General features: G+C 49.4%; 1 protein-coding gene across 1 annotated transcript in view; it reads left to right on the plus strand.

Moving 5' to 3' along the window:
* Positions 1-445: 445 nt before the first annotated feature.
* SLC45A1 (solute carrier family 45 member 1) overlaps positions 446-12,903 on the plus strand; it is a 104,624-nt gene continuing 92,166 nt past the window's right edge. Inside the window, exon 1 of the mRNA XM_058444441.1 lies at positions 446-567. The gene's annotated coding sequence lies outside the window, so the exon portion shown is untranslated. The remainder of the gene's footprint in view (positions 568-12,903) is intronic.

Raw genomic sequence — 12,903 nt, forward strand, 5'->3', positions numbered from 1 at the left:
TTCTTTCCCTCCCGTGGAATTGAAAGACTCATTCGGGCGGTGTACCGCTGCCTCTGTGTGTGTGCGCGCTGTCTTTGGAGCCAGGGGTTTGGTGGGATCTGCTGATGTTTGCCAGCCCTGCTGATAATCCCCTTTTTCTCCATGTGGGTTTATAACAATTGTTAGGTAACAAGAGCACCCTAATGGCGCTGGTTCCGGGTTCTTCTTCCTCCCCAACACAGGCCCGCCAAAAGGAGCCAATCAGAGGTCACGCCTTCCCGCCTCAGCCTAGACGCAGCCCCTCAGCCAACCAGCGACCCCCACGTAACGTCCCTAGGCATAAAAGACGGAGGCTGCAGAGCCCTCGCTCTCTTTCTTCTTCCGCTTCGGCTCTCGCTCGGACTCCTCCAATAAAGATCTCGTGACTGCAACCGGTGTGGCGTGGTCTGAGTCTGAGCCTACAGAGTCACCCTTTCAACGATAATGATGATATCTAACATTTCTGAAGTGGTTCCTCTGTGCCAGACACTTTGCTAAGTGCCTCATGCCTTTCAACTTCTATTTAATCATCGCTGTTCTAGGAGACAGGTACTGTGTGTGATTACCCCTGTTTTCCACTCAGGCAGACTGAGGCCAAAGCATCACTTTCTTTTGTTTTCTTTATCATCTTTAATTGACACCAAAATAATTGTACATATTTATGGGATACAGTATGATGTTTTAATACGTGCAGACAATGTATAGTGATCAAATAAGCGTAATTAACCATCACCTCACACGTTGATCATGTCTTTGTGTTAGGAAACTTCGAAACAAAGCATCATTTTTATTTATTTATTTGTTTTGAGACGGAGTTTTGCTCTTGTTGCCCAGGCTGGAGGGCAATGGGGCAATCTCGACTCACTGCAACCTCCACCTCCCTGGTTCAAGCGATTATCCTGTCTCAGCCTCTGGAGTAGCTGGGATTACTGGCGCCTGCCACCATGCCCAGCTGATTTTTGTATTTTTAGTAGAGACGGGGTTTCGCGATGTTGGCCAGGCTGGTTTGAACTCCTGACCTCAGGAGATCCACCTGCCTCGGCCTCCCAAAGTGCTGGGATTACAGGCGTGAGCCACCACGCCCGGCCAAAGCGCCATTTTTATCACTGCACAAAGAGGCTGCCACAGGACACGGCTCAGCCTCTTTAGGTTTCCCAGCCAAGAGTGGACTTGCAGATTCTCCCCAGGTTAGGAAGCCGCAGGTAGCACTTTGCCACTAGAAAGGAAAGAAAGTGGCCGGGCGCGGTGGCTCACGCTTGTAATCCCAGCACTTTGGGAGGCCGAGGCGGGCGGATCACGAGGTCAGGAGATCGAGACCATCCTGGCTAACACGGTGAAACCCCGTCTCTACTAAAAATACAAAAAATTAGCCGGGCGTGGTGGCGGGCGCCTGTAGTCCCAGCTACTCGGAGAGGCTGAGGCAGGAGAATGGCGTGAACCCGGGAGGCGGAGCTTGCAGTGAGCCGAGATCGCGCTACTGCACTCCAGCCTGGGCGACAGAGCGAGACTCCGTCTAAAAAAAAAAAAAAAAAAAAGAAAGGAAAGAAAGTTACCTAAACATGGACAAATACAAGAAACTGGTAGACATCTCAGAAGAATCATCTCAGGAATACAAAGCATGATAGAAGGGAACATATATATACATTTTTTTTTTTAGACCGAGTTTTGCTCTTGTCACCCAGGCTGGAGTGTAGTGGCGCGATCTCGGCTCACTGCAACCTCCGTCCCCTGGGTTCAAGCAATTCTCCTGCCTCAGCCTCCCGAGTACTTGGGATTACAGGCATGCGCCTCCATGACCAGCTAATTTTGTATTTTTAGTAGAGGCGGGGTTTCTCCATGATGGTCAGGCTGGTCTCAGACTCCCGACCTCAGGTGATCCGCCCGCTTTGGCCTTCCAAAGTGCTGGGATTACAGGCATGAGCCACCGCGCCCAGGAGAAGGGAAATTTAAAAACAGTTAGGGAAAAACAACATCCAGCCTTACTGTAAAGACAGTTTCCTGTCTGCTCTGATCACTGAGGAGTGGGCAGAGCTCGCATAGAGAGGGGGCCCACGCCCTTCTCCAAGATACATTTTTTTTTTTAGACGAAGTCTCGCTCTTGTCCCTCAGGCTGGAGTGCAATGGCGTGATCTCGGCTCACTGCAACCTCTGCCTCCCAGGTTCAAAGTGCTGGGATTACAGGTGTGAGCCACTGTGCCCGGCAGTCTCACTTTGTTGCCCAGACCGGAGTGCACTGGTGCGATCTTGGCTCACTGCAACCTCTGCCTCACGGATTCCAGCGATTCTCCTGCCTCAGCCTCCCAAGTAGCTGGAAATACAGGTGCCCACCACCATGCCTGGCTAATTTTGTATTTTTAGTAGAGACGGGGTTTCATTATGTTGCCCAGGCTGGTCTTGAACTCCTGGCTCAAGTGATCCTTCCACCTCGGCCTCCCAAAGTGCTGGGATTATAGGCGTGAGCCACCACCGCACCTGGCAGAGATGCATTGATCAGGATATCAGCCCAGTCTTAGGGAAAGAGTAAGGGTAGAGAGAAGTCACCAGGGTCCCCCAGCCCAGGACCCCACCTGGAGATGCTTCCCTAGCTAGGGACAAAGAAGGGCTGATGTTTTTGTGAGGCTGGTAACAGTGCTTTGCCAACAAGGTGAAGACAGTGTTGATGGGAGAAGAGGAGGGTCCCAGTGTTGGAAGCTACAGGGACCACAGGGTGTGAGGACTGGCGGGTGATCAAAAGCCTTCAGAGCAATAACAGTGAAGAGGAAGGGACAGAAATGCAAGTTGTTGAGGAGGCAGGATGAATGAGGCTTGGTTTGACCCCTGAGAGGTGAGGGTGATGGTGACTCGTGGGGTCATGGGCTGCTCACTGGGACCCAAACAGACAGGATGCTCAGCTCATGGAGAGAGGGGCCAGGTGCAGGCAGAAGTCGCCATCCCTGCCTGGGGCACCCTGCCAGGCCATGAGACATGCAGGCTAGGTGTCAAAGAGCTGATTGGAGTCAGGGGTCTGGAATGTGGACTAGATGTCAGGGACACAGGGAGAAATTTGGAAACCATCCACTTACTGTTGCTGTTTAAAGTCATAGGCATGAGGGGACAAAAGAACTCTTTCTCTCTTTCTTTCTTTCTCTTTCTTTTCTTTCTTTCCTTCCTTCCTTCCTTCCTTCCTTCCTTCCTTCCTGCCTGCCTGCCTTCCTTCCTTCCCTCCCTAACTCTCTCTCTCTCTTTCTCTCTTCCTCTGTCTCTCTTTCTTTTCTCTTTCTTCAGGGTCTTACTCTGTTGTCCGGGCTGGAGTGCAGTGGCACTGGGCTTAAGCAACCCTCCCACCTCAGTCTCCCAAGTAGTTGGGATTGCAGACATGCGCCACCATGCCCAACTAATTTTCGTATATTTTCATAGAGACAGGGTCTCACCATATTGCCCAGGCTGGTCTTGAGCTCCTGGGCTCAAGCAATCCACTCTTCTAGGCTTCTGCTAGTGCTGGGATTACAGGTGTGAGCCACCAAGCCTAGTCAACATTTTTTTTTCTTTTAGAGACAGGGTCTTTCTCTGTCTCCCAGGCTGGAGTGCAGTGGTGCCATCATAGTTCACTGTATTCTTGAACTCCTGGGCTCAAGCAATCCTCTGCCTCGGCCTCCTGAGTAGTTGAGACTTCGGGAGTGCACCACCACACCTGGCTAATGTTTTTCTTAAGTTTTCTAGAGATGGGCTCTCACTATGTTGCCCTGGCTGGTTTCAAACTCCTGGTCTCAAGCAATCCTCCTGCCTCAGCCTCCCAAAGTGCTGGGATTACAGGTGTGAGAGCCACTGTACCCATCTGAACTTTTAAAGCAATCAGAGAAGGGAGTCCAGGACATGGGCCTGTCGGGGGGCGGGGCGGGGGGCTGCTTTTGTAGAGAATTGGGTGGGGGGCCTCTGGGGAATGGGACTGGAGGTGGTGGTTGAAACAGTGTGTGAGAGAGATTTCTTAGAGTAAGAGCTGGGTGTGGTGGTGGTGGGCATCCTGCAGAAAAGGAGAGGATGCCTCTAAATAGTTGCAGGGAGACCATGTGTAAGAGTGTGGACTTGGCAGGGTGTGGTGGTTCACACCTATAATCCCAGCACTTCAAGAGGCCAAGGCGGGTGGATCACCTGAGGCCAGGAGTTTGAGACCAGCCTGGCCAAGATGGCGAAACCCTGTCTCTACTAAAAACACAAAAAATTAGCCAGGCGTGGTGGCGGGCACCTGTAATTCCAGCTACTCGGGAGGCTGAGGCAGGAGAATTGGTTGAACCCGGGAGGCAGAGGTTGCAATGAGCTGAGATTGCACCATTGCACTCCAGCCTGGGCAACAAGGGCAAAAATTCCATCACACACACACACACAAAAGAGCGTGGACTTATTTTGTCCATACTTGCAGTGTGATTTTTGGCTTAACACAAGGAAAATTTGCCCAAATCCAGAGCAATGCAGAGCTGCCCAAAATCATCTACAGGGAATTCAGCTTCCGATGGGCACTTGGCAGAGGTAATCTTTTTGTTTTTGTTTATTATTATTTATTTTGAGACTGTGTTATGAGACTGGCTAATTTTTGTATTTTTGGTAGACATGGAGTTTTACCATGTTGTCCAGGCTGGTCTCAAACTCCTGGGCGCAAATGATCCGCCGGCCTTGGCATCCCAAAGTGCTGGAATTACAGGCGTGAGCCACAGAGCCCTGCCCCAGGGGAGATGGTCTTTCAACCTTTAGATTTGATTGTTTCTGGGGTTCCCACTTCAGTTGGAAACAAAGGAAAAAAGAATTCGCTTTGTGTCAAAACTAGCTTTTTAATGAAAATGTAAGTAACTAAATCCAGTTATTTGATACATTAATTGAACTCTGACGGTGCTGGGCACTGGGATGTGATGGTGAACAGCTGCAGGCAAAGCCACCTGTGGCCCTTATGGAATTTGGGGATGGATACTTCGGTTTCCGCCTGTATGTGCATATTTACTTTTTATCCAGGAAGTGCAGTCTACCGTCATTTCCATATCTTCCTATTGGTCACTGGAGTGTAGCAAAAAGATCAGTGTTGAAAAAAGGGACTGAATCAGTTCAACAACACATCAGAGATGAAACATCTGGTCACCAGCATGTACGAAATTATTCGAAAGTTGAGTAGATGAGTAACTGTCCCACTTTCTCAAGAGAACTTCCCTTTTCATCAAAAGAAAAACACATTCCACGTATTCAGCACTGATAGAAGCCTCAGTGATGAGGGTAGTGATGTGGGATATTTCGGTACTGAGTAATTTACAGTACAGACGCTGCATTCGTCCTGCCCGGACGCTGCCTCGAAGCCACATGTCTGTGCCAAAGGAGGCGGCATCAACAAAATCAAAGGCGTGTGATGCAGCTCGTTAGTAATCCATCGAGTCCCTGTCTCAAAACATCTCACTCCTGTTCCTATTCTATGCCTTTCCCCACCCAAAAAGTGCCACGGATTTATTAACCTTTGTTATTCCTTCATCAAATATTTATACAGGGCTTCTGGGTGCAGACTCAGAACTGGGCACTAGGTGAATGGGGGGGGGGTTAGGGGGAGGGCTAGACAGACAGGTCCAGGCCCCAGGAGGTAGGGGGACGGTCAGGCAGGATTCTCTGAGTGAAAAGAATAGAAATCAAGGCAGCTATGGGAATGAGAAGGGAGACTGACTCAGGAGGACTCGGGAAGCCTGTAGAATGGAAGGCAAGGGTGATGGAAGATGGGGGGATGGAAGATGGGGGGATGGGCAGGCGTGAGGGGGAGGGGTATGGAGGTGGAAGCAAGGAGGGATGGGCCTTCGAAGAGCAGCAGTCCAAGGGAAGTCTCTTCTGGGCACCACCTTTGAAATAAATCTGCTCCAATGGTTTTGTTGTTGTTGTAACTTTTTTTTTTTTTTTTTTTTGAGACGCAGTCTCCCTCTACCGCCCAGGCTGGAGTGCAGTGGTGGATCTCGGCCCCTGCAACATCCACCTCCCCTGTTCAAGCGACTCTCATGCCTCAGCCTTCCAAATAGCTAGGATTACAGGTATGCGCCACCACGCCCAGCTAATTTTTGTATTTTTAGTATCTAATTTTTGTATTTTCAGGCTGGTCTCAAACTCCTGACCTCAGGTGATCTGCTTGCCTCGGACCCCCGAAGTGCTGGGATTATAGGCGGGAGCCACGGCACCGGCCTGTTGTAAATTCTAATGCCACCTGCACTCTAGGGTCAAATTCCAGAGGGGAGTTGTCTGAATGGCCTGGCTTTTGTCACACCCTCTAGAAGAGGGGACACATTGGCTGACACTATATAATGAGGAGCAGGCCATTCTCCAAGGAAAATCCATTCTGTTTTGGGGGGGAGGCTTGATAAAGGCCATGGAGGAAGAAGGAGGCACATCTACTTGGTTTTTGTTGTTGTTTGTTTTTTTATGAGATGGAGTCTTGCTCTGTCACCTAGGCTGGATTGCGGTGGTGTGATCTAGGCTCATTGCAACCTCCCCTCCCAAGTTCAAGCAATTCTCTTGCCTCAGACTCCCCAGTAGCTGGGACTACAGGCACATGCCACCACACCAGGCTAATTTTTGTATTTTTAGTAGAGAGGGGTTTCACAATGTTGGCCAGGACGGTCTTGATCTCCTGACCTCATGATCTGCCCACCTCGGCCTCCCAAAGTGCTGGGATTACAGGCGTGAGCCACCGTGCCTGCCTGTCCCCATCTACTTGTAGAGGGGGGTTAAAGGCAGGGGAAGAGGAGGTGGGGGATTTGTCCAGCAAAGGATGCAGCAAATGCCCAGCCCCAGGGAGGAGACTGTTCTGGGGAGCGATAGCCTGAAGGCCTCCAAGTGGGGAGGGCGCTGGAGGAGGGACCTGAGAGGCGGGCCTGGATGGGTTGTTTGGATATTTTTCTAAGTGCATTGGAAGCCACGGGAAGATTTCTTTCTTTTTTTTTTTTTTTTTTTTTTTTGAGATGGAGTCTTGCTTTGTCGCCCAGGCTGGAGTGCAATGTGCCATCTCGGCTCACTGCAACCTTCGCCTCCCGGTTTCAAGTGATTCTCCGGCCTCAGCCTCCTGAGCAGCTGAGAATACAGGTGTGTGCCACCACCCCCGAGTATTTTTTATTTTTTTGTATTTTTAGTAGAGACAGAGTTTCATCATGTTGGCCAGGATGGTCTTGATCTCCTGACCTCGTGATCCACCCACCTCAGCCTCCCAAAGTGCTGGGATTATAGGCATGATTACAGGCCAGCCATAGGAAGATCTTTAGAAGGAAAACAGCTGCCCCAAGTGGTGGCTCGCACCTGAATTTCAGCACTTTGGAAGCTGGAGGTGGGAGCATTGCTTGGGCCCGGGGGTTGGATGTGGGGGAGGGGTGGGGGGAAGTAATAAAAAGAAATAACATGATCTGATTTTCTCTTTTATTTATTTATTCATTTATTTTGAGACAGGGTCTCACACTATTGCCCAGAATGGAGTGCAGTGGCAGGATCTCAGCTCACTGCAACCTCCACCTCCTGGGTTCAAGACATTCTTCATGCTTCAGCTTCCCAAGTAGCTGGGACTACGGGCACACACACCACCATGCCCAGCTAATTTCTGTACTTTTAGTGGAGACAGGGTTTCTCCCTGTTGGCCAGGCTGGGTTCGAACTTCTGACCTCAGGTGATCCACTTGCCTCAGCCTCCCAAAGTGCTGGGATTACAGGCGTGAGCCACCGCGCCTGGCCTGATTTTCTTTTTTTTTCTTTTTTTTTTTTTTGAGATGGAGTCTTGCTCTGTCGCCCAAACTGCAGTGCAGTGGCGTGATCTCGGCTCACTACAAGCCCCACCTCCCGGGTTCACGCCATTCTCCTGCCTCAGCCTCCAGAGTAGCTAGGACTACAGGTGCCCACCACCAAGCCTGGCTAATTTTTTGTATTTTTAGTAGAGACGGGGTTTCACCGTGTTAGCCAGGATGGTCTCGATCTCCTGACCTTGTGATCTGCCCACCTCGGCCTCCCAAGGTGCTGGGATTACAGGCATGAGCCACTGCGCCTGGCCTGATTTTCATTTTGAAAGATTGCCCTGGCTGCAGGGTGGAGGGTACATTGGCGAGAGCAGTCGACAGAGTAAATGTGCTATGAGGGCTCAAGCAGCCTCTGGACTGTGGCTGACGATGGAGCATGAGGTATGGGTGGGAGGGTCAGTTATTTTAGGAAGGAGAAAACCAGCATCGCAGACACAGGAGACACAGGGCAGGCTGAGAAGCCCTTCGGCATAAGGAAAAGGAAGCAGATTCCATGGATCCAAGTCCAAGACCCATGCCGTCCTTGAAGGAAGGGAGGAGCCCAGGGTGCCAGGCACCCAAGTAGGCAGGCAGTGGAGACAGGACAGAGCAGAAGCCACTGCACGCCTAGATAAGATAAGTAGGTCCGAAGTCTACAGAGGCTATGACAGCCCAGGAGCAACCACAGGTCCACAGGAAAAGCATAGGAAGGCTAGCTGTCTGCTCTGTGTGCCTTTGATTTTGTCTTCTTGCCAGGAAGGAAGGAAGAAGCAAAGACCGGCATGACCTGGCGGGTGTTGGCTGAAGCAAGTACAGGTCTTCAGCGAAGAGCAGGTCGGTCTCTGGAAAGGGGCGTGGGATAGAAAATGGAGTTCAAAACTAGGAATGCTTCCTATTTATCCTATAGACACTGCTGCACAGATGCATAAAGACATAGATCCCAGAACGTCAATTAAGGCATCATTTGTGGCCGGGCGCGGTGGCTCATGCCTGTAATCCCAGCACTCTGGGAGGCCAAGGTGGGCGGATCACCTGAGGTCAGGAGTTGGAGACCAGCCTGGCCAACATGGTAAAACCCTGTCTCTACTAAAAAAAAAAAAAAAAAAAATACAAGCTGGGCGCAGTGACTCACGCCTGTAATCCCAGCACTTTGGGAGACCGAGGCGGGCAGATTGCGAGGTCAAGAGCTTCGAGATCAGCCTGGCCGACATGGTAAAACCCTGTCTCTACTAAAGATAGAAAAAATTAGCTGGGCGAGGTATCACGCGCCTGTAATCCCATCTACTCAGGAGGCTGAGGCAGGAGAATCGCTTGAACCCAGGAGGCGGAGGTTGCAGTGAGCCGAGATAGTGCCATTACACTCCAGTCTTGTCGCCCGACAGGGCAAGTCTCCATCAAAAAAAAAAAAAAAATTATCCAGGTGTGGTGGCGTGCACGTGTAGCCCCAGCTACTCGTGAGGCTGAAACAGGAGAATTGCTTGAACCCGGGAGGTAGAGGTTGCAGTGAGCCAAGATCACGCCACTGCACTCCAGCCAGGGCAACAAAGCGAGACTCCATCTCAAACAAAGAAGCAAACAAACAAAGGCATCATTTGTAACACAAGACAAGCGGACTGATAAACACATAAGGAAACCGCCTCAGTGTACATGAATATGGAATTGGTTAAACACATCAGGGGGCATCTGTACAGTGGAATGGTGCAGCCATTAAAAAGAATGAAGCTGACCTATGTAATATCCAAGATACTTTATTTATTTATTTATTTTTTTATTTTTTTAGACAGAGTCTCACTCTGTCGGCCAGGCTGGAGTGCAGTGGCACAATCTCGGCTAACTGCAACCTCTGTCTCCCGGGCTTAAGCAATTCTCCTGCCTCAGCCTCCTGAGTAGTTGGGATTACAGGCGTGAGCCACCACGCCTGGCTAATTTTTTCTGTATTTTTTTTTAGTAGAGATGAGTTTACCACGTTGGTCAGGCTGGTCTCCAACTCCCGACCTCAGGTAATCCACCCGCCTCATACTCCCAAACTGCTGGGATTACAGGCCTGAGCCACAGCGCCCAGCACTATTTATTTATTTTTTATTTATTTAAAAAAGGGCCAGGTGTGGTGGCTCATGCCTGTAGTCCCAGCTACTAGGGAGGCTGAGGCAGGGGAATCGCTTGAACCCAGGAGGCGAGGTTGCAGAAAGCCGAGATCACACCACTGCACTCCAGCCTGGCGACAGAGCAAGACTCCATCTCAAAAAAAAAGAGAGAAAGAAAGAAAAAGAAAAAAGGAAATTGGCTGGGTGTGATAGGAGTTTTTTTTTCTTTATTATTTATTTTGAGACAGGGTCTCAAAATAAAAAATAAATTTATATACTTTTTTTATTTATTTCGAGACAGGGTCTCACACTATTGCCCAGAATGGAGTGCAGTGGCAGGGCACTCCTGGCTGCACTCTGCAGCCAGGGCAATCTTTCAAAATGAAAATCAGGCCAGACGCAGTGGCTCACGCCTGTAATCCCAGCACTTTGGGAGGCCGAGGCGGGCAGATCACAAGGTCAGGAGATCAAGACTTCATCCTGGCTAACACAGTGAAACCCCGTCTCTACTAAAAATACAAAAAATTAGCCGGGCATGGTGGCGGGCACCTGTAGTCCCAGCTACTCGGGAGGCTGAGTAATCCCAGCACTTTGGGAGTCCAAGGCAAGTGGATCACCTGAGGCCAATAGTTCGAGACCAGCCTGACCAACATGGCAAAACCCTGTCTCCACTAAAAAATACAAAAATTAGCCAGGCATGGTGGTGTACGCCTGTAATCCCAGCTACTCGGGAGGCTGAGGCTGGAGAATTGCTTGAACCAGGGAGGCGGAGGTTGAAGTGAGCCGAGATCGCGCCACTGCACTCCAACCTGGGTGAAGAGCAAGACTGCATCTAAATAAATAAATAAGAACCCCAAAGACAAATGGGCAAAGGCTATGAACAAGTTCACAAAAAGGAAACTCAAATGACTAATACATAAGAGAAAATGCTCAACCTCAGAATAATAGAGAAATGCAACTTAAAACCGTAATGAGGTTTCGCTTTATGTCCATCACATTAGGAGAAATTAAATATCAGAGTTGGAAAGGACGGAAGCAGCCTGAACTCTCATCCATACAACCATTGTGGGGGGCCATTGGCAGTACACAGTCAAGTTGAAGGTAAGCATTCCCCATAACATGGCAATTCCACCTTCTAGAGAATCACTTGTACAGGTGTGTAAGGACGCAGGCACAACAATATTAGACCTAGCTGCATTAGAACCAGCAAAATTTGAAAATAAACTAAATCAGGGTCGGCAAACCAGACCACAGACCAAAACTTGTCTGCTGCCTGTTTCTGTAAACAAAGTTTTATTGGAACACAGCTACGCCCATTTGTTTGCATATTGTCCCAGGCTGCTTTCCGGGTGCAACAGCAGAGCTGAAAGACTGCACAGAGAATGGATGACCTGTAAAGGCTGAAATATTTACAACCTGACTCTTTGCAGAAAACGCTTGCTGACCCTTGATCCAAATACTCATCAGGGAATACAGATGACGCTACAAGCAATGAAAATAGTAAACCACAGCTACATGTGTCGACATGACTAAATCTCAAAAATAAAATATTTTCAAAAGCAAGTTACAAAATGTTACAGTATGATGCTATTTATATGAAGCCTGAATACCTGCACAGAATAGTATTCATGTTTATGGACATGCGTGTTTGTAGTAGTAGAATTAAAATATGTGGTTGGGAACCGTGGCTCACACCTGTAATCCCGGCACTATGGGAGGCCAAGGTGGGCAGATCACCTGAGGTCGGGAGTTCAAGACCAGCTTGACCAACATGGAGAAACTCCGTCTCTACTAAAAATACAAAATTAGCCGGGCGCGGTGACGCATGCCTGTAATCCCAGCTACTCCAGAGACTGAGGCAGGAGAATCGCTTGAACCTGGGAGGTGGAGGTTGCAGTGGGCCGAGATCGCACCATTGCACTCCAGCCTGGGCAACAAAAACGAAAATCCATCTCAAAAAAAAAAAAAAATTAAAATATGCATGGAAATACCAGAAAAGCAGTTCCCACTGGGAAGAAAGAGACTAGGACCAGGGATCAGGGAGGGGGTTACATATAAAACTTCAATGGTGTCTTTAATCTTATATATTTTTTTAATGACATAATATGCAAATATGGAAAAATGATTTCAGCCGGGTGCAGTGGCTCACGCTGTAATCCTAGCACTTTGGGAGGCTGAGGTGGGCAGGTCACCTGAGGTCAGGAGACCAGCCTGGCCAACATAGTGAAACCCCATCTCTACTAAAAATACAAAAAATTAGCTGAGCGTGGTGGAGCATGCCTGTAGTCCCAGCTACTCGTGAGGCTGAAATAGGAGAATTGCTGAACCCAGGAGGCGGAGGTTGCAGTGAACCGTGATTACACCACTACACTCCAGCCTGGGCAACAGAGTGAGACGAAAGACTCTGTATCAAAAAAAAAAAAAAAAAAAAAAAGGCCAGGCACGGTGTCTCACGCCTGTAATCACTTTGGGAGGCCAAGATGGGCGGATCGTGAGGTCAGGAGTTCAAGACCAGTCTGGCCAACATGGTGAAACCCCGTCTCTACTAAAACTACAAAAAAATTAGCCAGGTGTGGTGGCACGCACCTGCAGTCCCAGCTACTTGGGAGGCTGAGGCAGGAGAATCGCTTGAACCCGGGAGGTGGAGGTTGCAGTTAGCCAAGATCACACCACTATACTCCAGCTTAGGCAACAGAGCAAGACTCTGCCTCAAAAAAAAAAAAAAAAAGAAACAGGGTTACATTAGGGGTCTCCCATGTCCATTGCAGTTCTAGAATTCAGTGGCCCATCATCAACTGAGTGGATAAACAAAATGTGGTCTGTCCACACAAAGGAATATTATTTGGCCTTAAAAAGAATAAAGTTCTGGCCAGGCACAGTGGCTTACACCTGTAATCCCAGCACTTTGGGAGGCCAAGGTGGGTGGTTCACCTGAGGTCAGGATTTCAAGACCAGCCTGGCCAACATGGCGAAACCTCACCTGTACTAAAAATACAAAAATTAGCCAGGTGTGGTGGTGGGCGCCTGTAATCCCAGCAACTCGGGAGGCTGAGGCAG

Source organism: Hylobates moloch, unplaced genomic scaffold, assembly GCF_009828535.3.
Source record: "Hylobates moloch isolate HMO894 unplaced genomic scaffold, HMol_V3 SCAFFOLD_9, whole genome shotgun sequence".
Classification (NCBI taxonomy): Eukaryota; Metazoa; Chordata; class Mammalia; order Primates; family Hylobatidae; genus Hylobates; species Hylobates moloch.